The sequence below is a fragment of the Palaemon carinicauda genome, chromosome 16 (genome assembly GCF_036898095.1).
Source record: "Palaemon carinicauda isolate YSFRI2023 chromosome 16, ASM3689809v2, whole genome shotgun sequence".
NCBI lineage: Eukaryota > Metazoa > Arthropoda > Malacostraca > Decapoda > Palaemonidae > Palaemon > Palaemon carinicauda.
The window spans coordinates 100,044,202-100,051,701 of record NC_090740.1 but is presented as its reverse complement, the minus strand read 5'-3'; positions in this window follow the sequence as shown (position 1 = coordinate 100,051,701).

Below are 7,500 nucleotides of genomic sequence, written 5' to 3'. Positions count from 1 at the left end.
GAAATTATTGAATAACATGAGCGTGGCATCCGCGTGAGTGAACTTGCTAAACAGTATGGCCGTAATATGTCGACGATCTCGACAATCCTTACACAGAAGGAAGCTATTAAAGCAGTGAAACCTTCTAAGGGGATCACTATAATTTCCAAACGCCGTACCCCTATCATAGAAGAGATGGAACGACCTCTACTAGTGTGGATTAAGGATAGAGAGATCGTTGGCGACACCATCACCGAAACCGTTATCTGCGAGAAGGCGCATGCCATCTTTACGGACTTGAAGGAGGAGAGCTCTGGGGGTGATGCTGGGGAGAGTTCAACCGAGCCTCCCTCAGATGATTTCAAGGCATCTCGTGGCTGGTTCGAGAAATTTAAGAAACGGTCCGGGATTCATTCAGTTGTTCGCCACGGAGAGGCTGCTAGTGCGGACACAAAGGCTGCAACTGACTTTGTTAAGAAATTCGAAAATATCGTAAAGGAAGAAGGCTACGTAGAGCAGCAGGTGTTCAATTGTGATGAAACCGGGCTGTTTTGGAAGAAGATGCCGAGTCGAACCTACATCACTGCTGAAGAGAAGAAATTGCCTGGGCATAAGCCAATGAAGGATCGGTTGACTCTTGCTCTATGTGCCAACGCTAGCGGGGACTTTAAAGTCAAGCCCTTGCTTGTTTACTATTCGGAGAACCCTAGGGCCTTTAAAGCACACAACGTCGATAAGGATCAGCTTCATGTTTTCTGGCGATCCAACTCGAAGGCCTGGGTCACTAGGCAATTCTTTGTGCAATGGGTAAACCAAGTTTTCGGTCCGTCTGTGAAGAAGTATCTTCATGAGCAGAAATTGCCTTTAAAGTGCCTGCTATGCCTTGACAATGCACCCGCTCACCCCCCCCCCCCCCCACCCCCCCCCCCCCCGGACTTGAAGATGATATCTTCGATGAATTCAAGTTCATAAAGGTGCTGTATCTTCCACCAAATACCACCTCTATCCTCCAGCCCATGGACCAGCAAGTCATCTCTAATTTTAAGAAGCTGTACACCAAGCACTTATTCAAGCAGTGCTTTAATGTCACGCAAAGCACCAACTTAACTTTGCGTGAATTTTGGAGGGGCCACTTCAATATCGTGCACTGCTTAAAGATCATTGATCAGGCTTGGGTGGGATTAACTCGACGGACCCTCAATTCTGCATGGAAGAAGCTGTGGCCTGATGCAGTTTCTCCCCGAGATTTCGAGGGTTTTGACCCCGAACCTGATCCCGTGGTCGGTGCAGCAGAAGCCGTAGAGGAAATATTCTCCCTTGGCAAGTCCATGGGTCTGGAGGTCAACGCAGATGACGTTACGGAACTCGTCGCCGAACATCACGACGAACTGACGACGGATGAGCTCAAGGAACTCCATGCTATGTCGGAGCACATGAGTGATGACGAGGAAGAGAGCGAGGAGGTAGAACATGGGTTAGGTTCAGCGCAAATAAAAGAGATGTTTGGAAAATATCAAGACGTGGTCGACTTCATCGACAAATACCATCCAAAGAAATTGCAGGTTTGGTCGTGTAGTTTCTCAATTCGATGATGTTTGCCTAACGCACTTTCGAAACATTCTGAAAAGCCGTACGAAGCAATTATCTATCGATGCTTTATTTAAAAATACTGCGAAGCGAACTCGCGATGAAGAGGATGTAAGTGAACCGAAGAAAACGGCAAAGAGTGAAGAGGAAGAAAATGAAACACAGAAAACGGAAAAAGAGTGAAGCAAAAGAAATTCAGTCAATTTTAAATGTAAGTGATAGTGATTAAAATTACGTAATCATCAGAAAGAAAAAAAGAAAATGTAAAAAAAAATATAAAATATAAAAAAAAAAAAAAAAAAAATAAGCTAAGTTTATGTTAAAGTTCACTTAGTGTAAGTTAGAATAAGTTACGGTAGTGTTACGTTTATCGTAGTTATCCTCTCTACCTCCTCGCCGTCCGTCCGTCTCCTCTCTCCTCTCTGCGTAGCGAAGACGAACAACACCTGCGCTGGAGTTTCTAAGGTAAAGTGACGCTAAAAACCCGTTTCTTATTTATCATTTTTTGCTAATTCTTCTTATTTACATGTCTATTCTTCTTATTTACATGTCTATTATCTAATTTAGTGTTCATTATTCTCATGGGAAAGTTATGTGTAGTAGTTTATTAAGAAGTTATCATAGGTTTTCTGGGCTCAACCACGGATTAATCCTATTTCAATGTATTCTTATGGGAAAATTCGTTTCTACATCCGAACAATTTCTACATCCGAAGTTGGTTCTGGAACGGATTAAATTCGTATGTAGAGGTTCCACTGTATATATATTTATATACATATATATATATATATATATATACATATATATATATATATATATATGTATATATATATATATATATGTGTGTGTATATATATATATATATATATATTTATATATTTATATATATATATATATATATACATATATATATATATATATATCTATATATATATATATATATATTATATATCTATATATCTATCTATCTTTATATATATATATATATATACATGTGTAAATATACATGTACATATATATACATATATATATACATACATATATATATATATATATATATGTATGTATATATATATATATATATATATGTGTGTGTGTGTGTGTGTGTGTGTGGACAAAGAGAGAGAGAGAGAGAGAGAGAGAGAGAGAGAGAGAGAAAAGCAAACTTTATAAATAAACAATACAAAAAAGTATTTTTTAATAATATACTGAGATAACAACCAATTGTAATACTAATTATCCTGCAATTCCACAATAAAATTATGTATTCGGTATTATTTAGAGCTCAATATTATTAATAATGGAAAATCTTATTCTACTAATGATTCCATCAATATTCCAGATAATTTCAGACCGATATCACAAGGTCTCTTTCGACACTATATTAACATACTAAACTTTTTCCAGGAGTAATATGTTGAAATTTCATACTTTCGAAGTGAAATTCTTTAAAGATATAATGTATTTTCAAATTATAACAGCATTTATCAGATTTTTTTTTGCTACAGCTTTTGGACATATCGAAAAATTCAATTAAGGATGACCAAATTTGTTCCGATGCCAATTTAAATATATAACTCAATCAATCAATTCTGAATCGGCAGTTTAGTTTCATTTACTAAATGTGGGGTTTGAAGCAGAGACAAGCAGAGCTTGCTGAATTCCATCACAACAGGAGCTATTCTATGAAAATCTTTGTACTTGCTCTGATCATTGGAAGTAATTGATCCAATTGTGTGTGTTAATTTCCAATGAATATGTAATGAATGGCACAATTCTCTGTGATACGTTCCAATTGAAATGGAGCCATTGTGAGCAAAATGTCCATTAGCCTAAAAAAAAGAGACCACATCCCCACTAAAGAAAAAACTTGATTTGTTATTATTATACTTATTTTTGTTTTCGTTAACTGAAACATACAACGCATCGATAAATATGGTAGTTAGAGGTAAAAAAACTAGAACCGAGCTCATTTAAAGTCCGGTCATGAATGCCAGAGGCAAGGGACAATAACATTGCCCTATCAGGCAGGACAATGCCCTACACACGACCATATATTCGTAAGATCAGTGGTCAAGCCCCAAGCTAGGACCAAGAAGGGCAGGGCAATGGCTGCTGATTAATCAGCAGATAGACTTATAGGCTCCCCCAGAACTCCCTTCCATAGCTCACAAGGATGGTGAGTCTGAAGCAACGAAAGGAATGGTGAGTTTTAGTGGGACTGTAACCCCTGAATGGCAATCACATGTCCAGGACGTTACAGCATCGGCCACATCGATCCTTTAATTCAATACAAAGTATATCATATCTAGAATAAGAAAGATTGATCTATCACCCGTGTTCTAAGAGTGTTGCTTCTCTTTATAGTTACGGAGTATGTTTCATTCAGAAAATTATCAATGTTTTATTCCCATAAGTGATTCCTCATATGCATATTTTATAACTGCGTTTTTAGTGTGTATATTTAGTGTATATATTCATATAAATCAATATAGTTTCCCAAGCAATTTTAAATTATTTCTTAATATAGACACAAATTTAAGATTTGTATAATATAAACTTTTTAATCAGCGCATTTTTAATTGATAATTTTTTTTTCACATAAAATGACGCCTTTATTCAATTCTAGATCATATTAGATAATAAATAAAGAAAATAATAAACAATTATCAAAAATTATTCACATTCTTTCAAGCCAATGATTAATATTACAGAATCCAACTGTTTTTGTGGTGTTAGATATAAAATACCTTTTACGCATTTGATCATCCTATTTTATTATCTTATATATATATATATATATATATATATATATAATTTTAAACCCATATCCTGACTCTGGATCTTTATCCATAATTTTGTAGTCGGAGCTGGGAATATTTGAAGGAAATTTTTTGTTAGAAAGATATGAAATTCTGACAACGTTTCTCCGATTTTATTTTATTTTTAAACATTACTGTTTTACAACTTACTCGTTTGCTTTAGCTACAACTGGTTTTTTCAGTTTTTCTTCGAGATAATATTTTTTCAATATGTTCCATGTACAGACAAAGACTGTAAAATATCTGGGAAAGAAAAAAGTAAAACTATATAAAAAACTATTGGATGAAACTCATAAAGAATAATGCCAATAAATTTAAGATAGGTATGGACATGCACGCGCACAGATTCGACTTTCAAACCCCTCTTCCTTTCTTAACTCTCATATATATATATATATATATATACATATATTTATATATATATATATATATATATGTATATATATATATATATATATATAGATATATATATATATATATACATATATTTATATATATATATATATATATATGTATATATATATATATATATATAGATATATATATATATATATATATATATGTATATATATATATATATATATAGATATATATATATATATATATGTATATATATATATATATATATACATATATATATATATATATATATATATTTATATATATAGATATATGTATATATATATATGTATATATATATATATATATATACTTATATATATATGTATATATATATATATATATATATACATAAATCATCATCATCTCCTCCTACGCATATTGACGCATAGAGCCTCGGTTAGATTTCGACAGTCATCTCTATCTTGAGCTTTTAATTCAATACTTTACGCTTCATAGTCCTCAGCCATGTAGACCTGGGTCTTCAAACTCTTTTACTGCCTTGTTGAGCCTTGTTGAGCCTCGTTCAACGTTTGGGTACTAATGTCTCTTGGGGAATGCGGAGAGCATGCTCAAACTAAATCCATCTACCCCTCACCGTGATCTCATCCACATATGGCACTCGAGTAATCTTTCATAGTATAATTTCTAATATAAATAAGTAAATAAATATATATATATATATATATATATATATATATTAATATTATCATAATCACAATCATCATCAGCCATAACTAGTTCGATTGCAGGACAATGGCGTGAGATATGTTCTTAAACTCACATCTATTCTCGGTCGTCCTGTGTTAGTGTCTACCCAGAACATTTCTTAGCCCGTCAATCCATCGTCATATATTTTTCTCCCTGCTTCTTTTGCAATCTCTAAGAATCCATTCTATTATACTTATTGTTCGTCTGTTATTTGTCATCGTTATTATATGTTCTGCCCATATCAATTTTTTCTTTATTTTAGATGTTGCTGAAATGTCTTCTACTTAAGTTTGGTCTCCTAGCCATGATGCTCTTTCTCTGATACTTACTATTAGTCCCATCATTATTCTCTCCATAGTTCTTTGTGCTGTACCTAGCTTATGTTCTAAGGCTTTAGTAAGGTTTAAAGTTTCCGATTCATAAGTTAATATTGGTAGGACTATATGATTAAATATTTTTTTCAGAATGAGGCAATTTAATTTTATAATCTTATTATGTTTACTAAAAGCACTCCATCCCATGCCGATCCTTGTTTTAATTTCAGTCTCATGTCCTGGGGAAATACTGTAGTTTTGTCCATAACCTTAATTGTTGCCTCTCTGCATTTCTTTAAATATTATATTAGTTTTACTGAAATTAATATTCAACTTATCTTTCTGATTTCTCTATTCAAATCTTCTATCATCTTTTGCAATTCCTACCATGATTCTCTAAACAGAACAATGTCATCTTCATATCATGAGTTATTAAATCCTAAATTTTCCTGATATAAATTGTTAGAAACTTCTTCTAGGAACTCTGTGAATAATCTAGGGGAAATGGTGTGCCCATGTGTAACTCTTTTCACAATTAGAATTTTCTCACTATTTTATCATAAAGTTGAAGTTTCTTCCATTCTTTAGTTTTTCCTCAACTTTGGTATGATTGTGTTTATGGATATCTTAGATTTTTAGTTTGTTCACTATTTTGGGTATTTCTGTGAATTCTATATACTCTCTCTTGTTTTTTTTCTAAGTTCCAATCTTTCTTTTATTAGGTTTTGGTCTTTTCCGTTAATTTCCCTGTATGCTGTTTAGGAACTTTTTTCACAAATCTCTTGTGCTGATTCCGATACAAATTTGAAAAAAAGGATTTTTTTCTTTCTTTACTTGTTTCCATTTCGTCTTGTAGGTAGGAGTAGCTTTTTTTTTCCTTTTTTCATTTTATTTATCTATTTTTGTATAAACTAAACTAATCAGACTTTTTTCTTATTACAAAAGGGTTTATCATTTTTTCTTGAAATTAGGTTTGTCTTTTTTTTTCCTTAGATCTAGACAAATTTCTGGTTTCACCATTCCATGGCACTTGAGTTTAACTTGTTTAGCACTCACATTTTTAACCGAATTAACTTTTTCAGAGTGAATAAGATCGATTTCGATAAACAGTTCTACATCAAGGATTTTTCATGTCAATATACAATGTTTGGTAAAAAAAAAAAAAATGCTCATGACTTCGAGATCGTTTCTTTCAGTAATTTTTAGAAGCATGACTCCTCTGTCACTTCTTGGGCCTACTCCAAATTTATATATTGCTGATACTCATATCTTCTTTTGACTCTTACTTTGCATGGGAATCACCCAAAACATATGTAAATTGAGTCTTATGTTTTTCATGGATATCTCAATATCTCAATCTCCATTAAAAATTTCAATTTCTCTCTCTGCATGGGTCATTCGTTTGAAAAAAAAAAATGTACTTGATAGCTTTTGTTTAGTTTGAAAATAAATCCTTCAATTCTTTCAATAGCAGCCTATTGCAAAATTCTTCTTTGCTTCCTGATAGAGTTTTATTAAGTAGAAACCCACTTCATTTCATTTTTTCCTTTTATGTCCTCTGAAGCAAAATACATAACTGCCTTTTATGTCTATATAGGAATCTCCAGCTACTCTAATTTCACTGCATCCAATTACATCCTAATTTCTTTCTTCCAACTCTTATAGTAACACTGTAGGATCTTCTCCCA